The following is an 11643-nucleotide window of genomic DNA, read 5'->3' on the forward strand; positions in this document are numbered from 1 at the left end:
AGTCTCACCAACAATTCTACAAAAATCACGAAACCTTATTGAGTATATGGTGGTATATATTGTTTTTGTTTTATAAGTGAAGAGGGGTGGGAAAGAAGGGGAGGAAAAAGGGAAGGGGGTTGTGGGAAAATTTCCCTTTACAGTTGTTTGTCAGAATATCATTCCCTTGTCTCTGATAAAATTAAGTGCGCCAATAATCTAAATTTAAACCCTACATTAAATGGTGAAACTTCTACTGATAGATTTTGTGACGTAGCTCAAAAAATACTGGAATATGTGGTCAGAGAGAAAAAGAGATGTTATTTACTGTCAAATATTGAACCCAAGGCAATATTTCAACATGAGGCTGAGGCTATAATTCATAATTAATGTTTAAATTCAAGCATATTATAGATATTTTTGGAGTAGCAAAGCTGCTCTATATCTATGGTATGTATGTCAGTACGGCATGTAGTTTATCTGTACCCAAGATTACTGAAATGAAAATTTAACAAACATAAATAAACAAGTTTACAAACAGTACGATATTTCTATTAGTGGCGTGCAAAGAGTTTTGTCTGAGTATGTAAAACAAGGCAAACCTTCCAAATTTTAATTATGACTATAGTTGTCATTTTAGCAATATCTTTTCTGAATATGCAATAAGAATACCTTTATAATTGCTGTATTGTAGTTTATTACTCAATGTTTGTTGCCGTGACAAAAATGGATAAAATTGTCCTATTAAATGAAACAGCAGCAATTTATAAGCATTTTTTAGAAAATTGTACAGATAGATATTTAGATAGACAGATTAAAGAGATAAATAGTAGAATATATAACCTTTTTTGGATATATAAAAAAAGAAAGAAACGTTGACAAATCTTTTCATATAAAGAAGAAAGTTTTTTTTGGAAGCTCGGGATTTTAATAATTGAACTTATTAGGGAAGCCCAACATAGGTTCCGGTATGGTTTTAGGCATTTTATATTAAGTTCGCTAAAATGGAGAACCTAATAGGTTCTGTAGTTATTGAAATATCATGGTACAGACAAAAACTTCACTACTTTATATAAAACTTTTAAAACTGTATTTATCAACACGTATAAAGTAACCCCTTTTCTTTTTAAGATTTTAATGTATATGAATTGTTTACATAGTAGATATAAGGGTATTAGATTAATCATCAAAATGTGTTTATAAAACTCTATGTTAATCTTTATATTAAATTTCTATTAGAAAGAAGCATTCAATAAATAATATAAATATATATACAAGGTGTTTCAGAAAAAACTGCGTTTTTGCGGTTTTGGGAAACAACCAGTAGGAGTATGAAAAAATAATTATATATTCTTATTCTCTATAGAAATACGGATAAATTTTATAAAAGGTGTTTTTTAATATATCTTGAAACAATAGCGCTTTTTAGAGCTTAAAGAATTCAAAATGTAAGTGTGCTGCTTTATTCTTATAGAATTTAGGGCTATAACGTAAATAAATTTAACTTAAAAATGCTTATTTTTACAGAACAAATGACTAACTTTATGGACATATAATTATTTTTTTCATGCTCCATCTGGTTGATTCACAAAACTGAAAAACGCAGTTTTTTTTAAACACCTTGTATATATTTAATTCCTGATACTCAAACCAACCCCCAAAGAACGCCCAAGGACGGGAAGTTTTGGGAGGAGGGGATATTTAACCAACCTCATCTTCGCTATTTATGGATGTTGTCATCCTTGTTCTATCTTTTTTTTAATGGTCGCTCTAACTTTCCTCTATTTTACTCACTTATTGTTAAATGTTGCTGCAAATTCTATGTATAACATAATGGCGGTCTTACGATTGAGCAAAAATAATCGTTTGAAGAGAGCTTAAAAATGTTATTTTTTTTAATAGAGTAACTAAATATATGTTTTTATGTCCAGTTAGATATTTTCCTGTATTCATTCGAATCCGGTGGATAGGAACCGGTTCTCATCCATACGAAAAAACTATGTCTAGCATCGTATTATATCCAACTTTCTACGAATATAAAAATGTACAATCATATAATAAAAACCATTTTTTTAGCCGGTGCCTTCGGCACCTCGGGGCTAAAAAACTAGTTTTAATCTTATAATTGTACATTCTATATCCGCGGAAAGCCGTTTATAATACGATGCGAGAAATAACTATTAATTCACCAATTGATTAACAATTTCTAAATGAGCTTAGAATTGGATTAGAGCAGGTTTAATGCTATTAAACTGGTCGGAACAAGGGTGTATTTTTTCAAAAAGATATAGCGTCGTTAAATGATTAAGCCTCAAGAAAAAAAACTCACAACTCTTAAAAGTTAAATCTAATCTTAATAATAGAACGTAATAATGCATTTTTTTTTGACTTTATATTTTCAGCATATTTGTTTATTGTTTAATACTTAATTACATTTTTACAGAAACACTTGAAAACATAACCCTCAGTCATCTAAACACAGGATAGTTTCACTCAAAAAATGACCATCCAAAAATACGACTCATCAAAAAGTAACTCTCAATTATTCGGCAGCTCATATGGTAACTCTACAAAGATGTATATCCTTTGATTTGCTTTAAATTTCATTCCAGGCATAATCTTAGGAAATCTGAATATAAGAATGGATATATGATATACGTGGATATATTGACAGGGGAATTTTTTTTCGTATTTTAAAGTTAGTATGTTTTTTAAAAAAAATACACTATTCTAAGACATGAAGATATATTTCGATTTTAGCAATCATTTTCAATTCCTTTTGTCTCTTGTAGAAGTGAATCAAGCAATATTAGCTTGGTCGTCAATATAGCTTAGTATTATGGACCTCATTTATTGGTCAGTTCGTTCATCCAATATGAGGGGAGGGAATCTGGTAATTTGGGTTTGGGAAATGTTATCGTTATCTTAGCCCTCTTCAAGTTTGTTAGTATTAACCTCATTTTTGGCCAGTTCGTTCATTCAGTAGGGGGAAGGAAAACAAGTAATGGTTCTGGATGGGGGGTATCGTTATTTTGCCAGCTCCGAGCATCACTTTATCATAGTACATTAAAATCTGGTGCATCATCCAAGTAATAATATATCGATTATTTTTAGGAGTAATTCAAGTTTGTGAGCACTTTGTCATTGAGCAATTTTGAGTTAGTGGCATGATATAAACCTATTTGTGTTGCTACACACACACTCACAGGGAGTAATAGGACATTTCATCTATTCTTGAAGTTTTAAAAACACATTATCTCATTTGTTAGTTAAAAACCTTTATTGAATTTTCAATTTAGATTGGTTGTTTTGAAACAAGTTGAGTTCATATGTTTTAAACAATATATTTAATCTACAGAAGGGACAGTTTTGTTTATCATCATTGGGGATGTATATCAATTTATCGTCTTTTGTCATATACCTTGTTTTCCGTGGTTGGTATGTATGTTGTGTGAAGCCACTTGAAAAGAGGCCAGACAAGTATTGTATTGTATTGTTATTCTAGCATCAGTCAAAACTTTTGCTTATTGTTTCTGCTTTCCCTCAATAATCCTTGTGATCATAATCCCCCCCCCCCAATATTTCCCATTTTTTACCTTATGCCTAACCTCTGTAAGGGGGACTTAACCCTGCAAAGCCCATACATGCGGTGTCCTTACCCTGCGGGGCTGCCCTGTACCCAATATAAACGAACCTAACCTGATAAAATAACACTGCTTTTGTTGTCAGTATTACTCCCACCTCCATTTTGGTTTAAGGGGGCGGAAAATTTTCTGATGCGCTTCGCGCACTTAAACTTTGATCATCATCATCTTCTCTTATTGACTCTTTATTGTTCCCTAGAAACAAATCATGGATCATGGAAAGAAAACGGGTTTTGTCGTATTTTCACAGTAGGGATGCTCTTTTCCTGGGGGGTAAATTTATTAACCATGCGGGAAAATCATTAACATTTCCCTAATCTAACCTAAAATAACCTATCAAAAGCTACTGTGAAAATACGACGAAAAACGCTACTTCGTTTCTTTCCAAATGAATTTGCAGAATTATCATGCATCAAAAGTTTCAGTTGTAAAGAGAAGTGAAAGAAAGAGTTTGATTCTAACTAAAGATATGATGTTTCACACAAGGTTTTTAAATGCAGGACATTTAAAAAAATGCAATCTGAAAAACTATTTCTTAGGCAGGTGATGGCACATCATGATTGTGTTTTTAAAAGCGAAGTTACTATACAATTCACTTTGTCAGTCAGTCCGTAACGAAGTGGGGGAAACGTGATATTTTTGCTCCTATGCAAGATAGTCAACTGCAATTTTAAGAATTAATAGTTATATATCGCATCATAAAAATTATAGACAGCTTTCCAAGTTTCCGAAGATATTAAAAGGAAAATTTGGAAACACTAAAACCAGTTTTGTTAAATTTATCAAGTTAATTTTTTTATAAAACTTCCTTATAGTTAATTCTTTTCTCAATGTCCATCCAAAATATTTTTTGTTTAAATAAGTTTTTAAAAAGTTGGATTTGCATAAATTGACAATGTTGGCATTGCAATAAAAGTTTAACTAAAGATATTTATTCAAATAACAAGAACCCATTAGATAGCAGAATTTATAAAACTTTGCTTTCTCAATTAAATTGTATTTAATTTTCATTGTTTTGGTTAATTTTGCAATGAAGTCCATTGCCTGGCTGCTTATGATTTTTAAAAAATATCAGCTGACATACCCAATATCACCCAATACTCAATCGGGACAGGGTCTTTGACTTCTGGTAAAATCCACATATAGCCCTTATAAATTTCATAAAATAACTTTGATCCTAGCTTTTCATTGAAGTTTGCAACCTTAGCAGTTGGTGTTCATTCAATTTCGCATAATATTTCATATTCGCAAAAAGACGCAATAGCAAATACATTAGAAAGGCGCATTTAATGATGAGTGCAAAGGAAAAGGATGGTTTAACCCTTAGTGGTGGTCGTAGTGGGGGGGGGGGGGGGGGGGGAGGTCGGTGAACACAACCCCTCCCCGACCTGAGTTCCTGAAGGGGGACCTACTAAAGAGGGTTGAGTAGTTGTAATAATGTGCGATACTGATGTTTAAGTAAGGTGATGTATTTGTGGAAGTGATTGCATACATTACGCATACAAGTTTAAACAAGGATGATTATGTCAATCATTAGCGCAGTAAAAATCCAGGAAAGTAAACTATAATACATATTTTTGAAAATTGTAATCAGTATAACAAAGCAATAATTTAGAAAAAAAACTATTCCATTTACAGAGAAACTTCGCTAATACCAGGGATCTCAGGGGATAAGACAATGTACGATAAATTAGTAAACACAATTTGAATATTGAGTATGAAGAAAAAAACAAATGCTTCATTAATTTCCAGTTTATGGCGTTGTCTTCAAACATAAAAAGTGTAAAAACTCAGCTTAGCTGACAAATCTTTAAGCCAACGAGGTTGCATTATAAGGTCTGTGATCGGTGGGGGTACAACTATTTAACTTTTCCTCCCTTCGTTTATCTGTATATAGTATCATCCTTGTTGATTCTTAAAACAAGAGTTTGTACTTAAAGTATTGTGTCCATCATCCTAATTTGAATTTATATCATATGATTTGCTCATTATGCCGGATAGTTTTACCGGTGTGCATTCAATTTCGCACAAGTATCAAATTTTAAAATGATCGCACATACTAGTTACCAAATTATGTTCGTCCTATACGGTTTTTTAAAGTTTTGTAAGATTAATGATCATTTTTAAAAATATTTTATATAAATCTTGCCTTTTTTCTTTTGTAGATATGGACCTGGCAATGTTATGTTTCCAGAAACTTGAAAACATTTAATACAGAATCAAAACTGTTCTTAGCCTTGTAGGGAAAGTTGCATATAGCTCTTCCCTCCTCTATTTATTTTTATTCTTAAACATTTCATGCAAAATATGCTTATCGGGCCTTATCATACTTTGATTTAGATAATTAATGCTCCTATAAGTACAAAGATGAGGGGGGGGGGGGGAAATAAGTTAAAATAAGCGATGCAGCAAGATTCGATGATTAAAAGCGAAATGATCTTACCCCCAGGAACATCCCATTATCCATTTTTAGAGGGGTAAATTGTGGGGTTTTAAAAGATTTGAGAGATATAATATAATGTATTTATCAAATTTTTGAGGGGGTTAAAATAATGGTTTTCAGGGTGGTAATATGCGTAAGTTAATGCGCACTAGGTTTATTAGACTGTGTACACATTTTTGCACAAATTTTGGATCGTCAAATCAAAGAGTTTTAAAGGTTCAAGGGTTTATTTAAGTTCCGATTTTGTACAGTGTATATTTTATCCATATAGGGTTTTCTCGTTTTTTTAAGAATACCGGTGGGAGGAGGGGGGGGGGGGGGTATTTCCCAAGTGACTTGACAAGGGGTATGCCATGTAGCTTTTATTTACTCAAAAGTACGTTTGTCCAGGGTTTATGATCTATAAAACTCATTATTTGGTAATTAAGAATATGTCTGAAAATGTTAAATAATTTTACAGTACAACGCTCGAGTAGTGGGGAGGATTTCTACATTTAGGTTCAGTTCGTCCTATGTCAATCCCTAACGGAAATTAAAATTAAAACGTTCACACAAAAACCGTGTTGCGCACTGATCCCTAGTCAGCTCAGATCAGGTTATGTTGGGTATCGATCCCGCAGGGCTAGGGTCCCCCTCGGAATGGGTCATAAGAAGAGAACTAGCCCTCTTTATCAGTTTAGGTAGTTGAATCCATTTTTATAGAAGCAGAAATATAATCTATGATTACGGTTTTGACCCTCTAAAAAACGTAATCTACCATTCCAATTTCCCCTCTCTTGGTGATGATATCATCAACGCCGATACGATTTTTGAAATGTACCATTCCACTTTCAATAGAGGCGAAATTGGAATGGTACATTTATGTTTACATATCAGCGTATTCATAAACATTGATTTCCTTATTTAAATTGACATAATAGTAATGGTATATTCTAGTTATTATTTCTATTTTACATAAAATTTTTAAAATTATATATCGTATTTTATACATTCCTACGATTAACATAATTTAAAAATAGTATATATGATTTCAATTATGTCGATGTTAAAAGTGTAAACCACCATTCCAGTTTCGCCTCTCTTGAAGGTGGAATGGTACATTTCAAAAATCGTATTTGGCATTGATGATATCATCACCAAGAGAGGCAAAATTGGAATTGTAGATTACAAAAATCATATCAGCGTTGATGATATCATCACCAAGAGAGGGGAAAGTGGAATGGTAGATTACGTTTTTTAGAGGGTCAAAACCGTAATCATAAATTATATTTCTGCTTCTATAAAAATGGATGCAACTCCCTAACTGTTTATCTTAAATTTATTACAAAAGTAAGAAATTGATTATCATTGCTCAACAGTCAATTTGTGTGAAAATACCGAAAAAAACTAGTTCTACTTTTTAAAATAAAATATTTGTCATGTTCCCTTAACTGTGCAAAGAGGCGTCAATTATTTTCAGGACAGGTCCCATAATGGGACTGTACAATTTTAAATTCAAACAAAAAGTACTTGTGGTTTACCCTTTCATTTATGGGCTATAACACATCGTCATTTCATTTTTAATGAATTAAAATGAATACAAAATCCGGGTTTTTTAAAAGAGTTAAAGGGGGTAGGTCCTTTTCCTTAAAGTGTCTAGTCGAGTACAGGGAATAACTGTATGTAATATTTAAAAAAAAAATGACAGTCCTTTTCTTTTAAAATTACTAGACGAAGTCGAAATTTACCCCTAATTAAGAGCAACAGTAAATATGTGGTGTGTTCATTGATTTCCGTATATAATCACAATGACACATTCCAAAAATATAAAGTAGTAGTGTTTTTTTTTTGTCTGTAGCAAAGGATCTCGCTAACCACCGAATCGATGCGGTTTTCCTTTATAGTGTAGCTTCTTACAGGTTTATAGCTATTTTAAGGGAGGGTACAACCACCAATCCTCTATTTTTTTACTTTTTCTTTTTTAAACTAAAATAGAAAATGCGGGAGGGGTTGAATTCAGGCCATCATCCCCTAAATAACCCCTAGAGGCCTTTAGGAGTGTAATTGCTTGTAAATTAATATTGAAAGACACAAATTTTCCTAAAACATAGGTGACAACATCCATAAGTTTCAAAGCTAAAATCAAATTTTTTAAAGTAGGACCCAAATGTTATTCACAACCTTTGTCTGGGAGTTCTAACTATGAATTGTATGGAGTTGCGCCTGTTTTGGGCCATGGCAACCCTTCCCCGGACCTCTTACTATTCATGTTGTGCATCAGCCATAGCAGCAGTAGGACAAACTTTTAATGTTTTTAGATGCAGTTTAGGCCAAGATTGGAACCAAACTCCTCACCAACTAAAAGCGAATAGAAAAAACTGCTCTTCTGTTAATGGTATTATCCTTGTTATTTAATCATATGTCATATAAAGTCTATAACTATGTTTATTCTAGAGAGACCGCAATGAGACAATGAGACAACCAGACAACCGGCATCACCCATGTGAACCGTATTGGACAACATTTAACCCCCCCCCCCCTCCAATGTAAATTTTCGCGCACAAAATACCTTGTTGAGGAAAGATAACCTTTCCCCTTCTCAAATACAAAAATAAAAAAGATCGATGCTTTTGTTTTTTTTTAGATTAAGGTTTAGGTTACTTTGGGTAGTAGGTAGCCCTGCAGAGTTAGGGCCCCCTCAGGAATAAAGAAAAAAGAATTCCCCCCCCCCCCCCCCCAATTATTTTCAATTTATTTTAAAAGAAAGGAGAGTGGGAGATGATTTGCTACAGTTGCTAGGCATTTTAAGGGAAAGCATTGAATTTGCTAAATATTGTTGCTCTTGTATGAAATTATATTAGTTTTTTTAGTGGGGGGTTGGGATGGATCATTGGCGGTTAAAAGGATTTAGCGTCAAATTCTTAATTCTGGAAAACAATAAGATTCAAAGCTTGTTTTTGCCCTAATTTGATAAGAACATGCAAGACAAGAGAGTATTTCTGTGGGTGTCCTTTCACTTCCGCACATGTAGCATATTATCATAATCACCAGAACAGAGCCCTGTGGTACTCCATGAATGAGGTATGTAGTTCCGCACATGTAGCATATTATCATAGTCACCAGAACAGAGCCCTGTGGTACTCCATGAATGAGGTATGTAGTTCCGTCCATGTAGCATATTATCATAGTCACCAGAACAGAGCCCTGTGGTACTCCATGAATGAGGTATGTAGTTCCGTCCATGTAGCATATAATCATAGTCACCAGAACAGAGCCTTGTGGTACTCCATGAATGAGGTATGTAGTTCCGTCCATGTAGCATATTATCATAGTCACCAGAACAGAGCCTTGTGGTACTCCATGAGTGAGGCATGTAGTTCCGTCCATGTAGCATATTATCATAGTCACCAGAACAGAGCCTTGTGGTACTCCATGAGTGAGGCATGTAGTTCCGTCCATGTAGCATATAATCATAGTCACCAGAACAGAGCCCTGTGGTACTCCATTAATGAGGCATGTAGTTCCGCACATGTAGCACATAATAAAATTACTGAAACCGGATATTTCAATTTATTCTTAACTTTTTTCCCCTTTAATTGAATTAAGGACAGTTCCTTTTTAGATTGTCTTGTGCATAAATGTATAGATGAATAACCTAGACAAATACGTGGCCCTTTTTTGTCTGATAGCAAATTGCTTTCTGCTCAATTGTAGTGACTTGGATGTTTTATTATTTCAGATTCTATTGGCTGATATTCGAAGACCCAATTGAAGGTTGGCACAGGGTACGCACCCCGTAACATATAGGTCGTGCCCCTCTATTTTTCGATTGTATTGTCTTGTTTTTTAATTGCTAAAATTTCAAATATAATATTATTCGTAAATGTAGGAACACCATTTCTTATACCTTTGCCTACCTATATTATTCAGAAGTCTTTGATAAAAGGGTTGTAGTGGAAATTTAATATTTAAATAAACTCAATTGCTAAATTGGTGGACTGCATTGATTAAATTGATGTTTGTGGATATGTATTATGTATGTCTGAGAAGATCTCTTGAACGACTAAACAGCACTATAGCATCATTTTTAAAAACGAAGCTTTTCTATAATTAGGGTCGGTCCGTCCGTCCGTCCGTCGGTAACAGATAGCTTTTTTCGTTAATTTAGGCATGTTAGAATTGTCCTATCAATTTCAAATTTTGCATGGTGATTCCTTCAGTAGTTAGGTACGATTTAGAAAGCGTAGCAACTCTATAATCATTACCAAAATTTCCGTACGTCTATTTTAAACATGTTGATTTTTTTACTTTTTAACAACAATTTTTTTTTGTGATCTAATCATCCGATTGATCCGATTGTGATTCCTGGGACAACAAAGTATAATGTTATAAGCAAAGCAACTCTATAATCAAGTCCTAAATATGTAAGTATGTCCATAAACATTATCCTGTATAAAGCAGTTTTACAACAAATTTACTTACAATTTTGCTACGACTCTTATACATTTATTCTGATTATTCAGTTCTGACACTATATAAGTGTTCATGTCCATTTGTCCTATCGTTTCAGTGCTTCGCTTTTATGGATGTTGTCATCCTTGTTAGTGTGTATTCTAGTTCAAATTCTCAATAAAACAGACAAATATGTACTTTTTCTAATCTTTATTATTATCCAGTATGGCTTCGACACCTGTTCCTATATTTTTTATTTTCATATCCACGGAAAACTGTGTATAATACGATGCGATTATTAACTATTCCTCTTAGTCATTCACAAATAAAGCGAAAAAAATAAAGCTTTGTTTAATAGTTTAAAATTTTGGTTCCTCTCCCAAATATCGACCCAGCCCTAGACAGTTAAGCGTTTCTTTGGATGACAAAAATTGCCAATTATATTTTGGATATCATGACACACAAGTAAGGGTGCCACTTTTTTGCAAGAATTTTCCGTAGATTGTAAAAATATTTAGTTTTGGATATAGGATATAAGTGGATATATTGACAGGGGAAAATTTGTCGTCAATTTAGCTTGCTAATAGGGATCCCATTCATTGGTCAGTTCGTTGATCCAGTATAAGGGGAGAAGATGGAGTAAAGGGGGTGGATGGGGGTTATCCTTATTTTAGCCAGCTTCAAGAATCACTTTATCAGAGAACATGAAAATCTGCTGCAACATCCATGGTTCTGGCAATTTCCTTCTAACTGAATGAACAATCTTTAAAAGAACAAGGATGACAACATCCATAAGTAGCGAAGCTCAAAAATTATGATTGTATATCAGGAAAAAACAATTATAAAGCAGTGTCATATAATAAATATTAATATTGGTAAAATAGGGAAATCATCACACCAAACATGAAAACTTAAAAATCTAGAAATCGATCTAGCACCGCAAATAATAGACAAATTTTAATGAAACTTGATGAAAAATGTGGAACATGAGCATACTCAATCCCTGATAATCTCAACTGTCAATCCTGAATAGGAATTGAGAAAACCACGAAAACCTAAAAAATCTAGGATTTATCTAGCACCCCAGTTAATAAAAAAAATATTAATAAAACTTGGTGAAAATGTGTAGAATATAAAATTAATTAA

General features: G+C 33.2%; 2 protein-coding genes across 2 annotated transcripts in view; both read right to left on the bottom strand.

Moving 5' to 3' along the window:
* The window catches only part of LOC145333877 (cobalamin trafficking protein CblD), a 44663-nt gene extending 41878 nt beyond the window's left edge, over positions 1 to 2785 (bottom strand). Inside the window, exon 1 of the mRNA XM_080179138.1 lies at positions 2762 to 2785. The gene's annotated coding sequence lies outside the window, so the exon portion shown is untranslated. The remainder of the gene's footprint in view (positions 1 to 2761) is intronic.
* The window catches only part of Polr2E (DNA-directed RNA polymerases I, II, and III subunit Rpb5), a 75314-nt gene extending 72514 nt beyond the window's left edge, over positions 1 to 2800 (bottom strand). Inside the window, exon 1 of the mRNA XM_080179137.1 lies at positions 2761 to 2800. The gene's annotated coding sequence lies outside the window, so the exon portion shown is untranslated. The remainder of the gene's footprint in view (positions 1 to 2760) is intronic.
* Between the last annotated feature and the right edge of the window lie 8843 nt (positions 2801 to 11643).

This window comes from Acartia tonsa, chromosome 12, assembly GCF_053477335.1.
Source record: "Acartia tonsa isolate MP-2025a chromosome 12, ASM5347733v1, whole genome shotgun sequence".
NCBI classification, from domain to species: Eukaryota; Metazoa; Arthropoda; class Copepoda; order Calanoida; family Acartiidae; genus Acartia; species Acartia tonsa.